Raw genomic sequence first — 1,785 nt, 5'->3', positions numbered from 1 at the left:
CCGAATAACGCTAATGTTGAATTTGGGCAAAATCTCTTCCCTGGAATGGGAATGTGAACCACCTCCAGCACTTTCATGCATATGGAGTTGTTTTAATCGCCACACACATCGATCAGAAAACATGACAACGGACTGAACTTAGCCATTCCTCACACGCGCAATGACTTTTTGCAACCAAAATTATTATAAGTTACGGAAGTTAATCGGAAAACTAAATCGCAGCACCGAGAATTAAATGTGTAGTTAACTACGGTTACATTTATACACCGCGAATCACACAGCTGAAACTTAATGGAAACAGTTTATCAGAGCTCCAGTTGCATGCTGCTGATCTCACTCGGCTTTGGCTGCGTCCGACCTGTCTTGGTCATTACAGAAGCCTCGTCTCGCAAACGGCGCTGAAACTGCGTGGAAAACTGACAGAAGTGTGCGTAGCGTCACATCACGGGTTCCGCAAAAACGAAGTCTTCACTCGCAGAACAGGCATGAATACAATGTCATGTTAGTTTCGTGGTGAATGACGCATAATTCTGAAATTTCACGACAAATGGCTCTATGTACCCTTGCTCTCATTCAGTATCGTGTGCTGGCTTTCTTCAAACTGGAACTAAATTTGTACATCTGCTTGGTTGGCGTTCCAAGATGTGAGTTTAGGAAGATTTATTTCTAGGGCAGGGGGCGAGTGTAGGTGGAGGGGTTTACCACCACCCATCGCTATGTACCCCTCATAAACGGCGTAGCTGGAATAAGTGCAGATATATATGTGGTACCTTGACATGTACACGGCCAACGGCCTTGCCGCAGCGGTAACACCGGTTCCCGTCAGATCACCGAAGTTAAGCGCTGTCGGGCTGGGCTTGCACGTAGATGGGTGACAATTCGGTCTGCCGAGTGCTGTTGTCAAGCAGGGTGACTTAGCCCTTGCGAGGCAAACTGAGCAGCTACTTGATTGAGAAGTAGCGGTTCCGGTCTCGTAAACTGACATACGGCCGGGAGAGCGGTGTTCTGACCAGATGCCACTCCATATCCGCATACAGTGACAGCTGAGGGCTGAGGATGACGCGGCGGCCGGTCGGCACCGATGGGCCTTTCCAGGCCTGTTCGGACGGAGTTTAGTTTCAATACGTACACAGATCAGTGTGGTGGTGGTTTTTTCTCTGTGTCGAAAATTCTCCCTAAACACAAACTTTACGACCTGATTTCTTCTGCATGACCGTGCAGAGGCCGCGAAGTGAACGACGCCTGGAAGTATAGATTATCCGTTTTGCGCCCACGCGTCCAAACATCAACACCTTACATGACTTGCTGTTGCCGCATGTACTTGAGGGTACTACCAAGCCCAGAAACATACGACGTGTAATAGCTGTAATTATTAGGCTGCAAATGACGTAAATACTGATGTAATACACTTTTCTCAGTCACCAGCAGAAATATCTGCACTAATACCCGTATACACCCTGATTATTCCTATCACCAGTACCCTTACCACAAAAAATTTTCAATGCTTTGAGAAACGGGAAAAGCATAATGGTCGCAGAGAACTAGTAATTTGTCAAAAAAATGTTCAAATGTGTGTGAAATCTTATGGGACTTAACTGCTAAGGTCATCAGTCCCTAAGCTTACACGCTACTTAACCTAAATTATCTTAAAGACAAACACACGCACCCATACCCGAAGGAGGACTCGAACCTCCGCCGGGACCAGGTGCACAGTCGTTGATTGCAGCGTCTTAGACCGCTTTTTTTTCTTTCTTTTCGTTCGTTCGTTGTATCTGCTCGGGGCGG

General features: G+C 46.9%; 1 pseudogene; it reads left to right on the top strand.

The window, feature by feature from the left end:
* The first annotated feature begins 785 nt into the window (after nucleotides 1-785).
* On the top strand, nucleotides 786-903 carry LOC126238058 (5S ribosomal RNA; annotated as a pseudogene).
* Nucleotides 904-1,785: the final 882 nt, after the last annotated feature.

The sequence above is a fragment of the Schistocerca nitens genome, chromosome 2 (assembly GCF_023898315.1).
Source record: "Schistocerca nitens isolate TAMUIC-IGC-003100 chromosome 2, iqSchNite1.1, whole genome shotgun sequence".
NCBI lineage: Eukaryota > Metazoa > Arthropoda > Insecta > Orthoptera > Acrididae > Schistocerca > Schistocerca nitens.
Note: the sequence above shows the minus strand (reverse complement) of the source record. Positions and strands in the feature narration are given on the sequence as shown.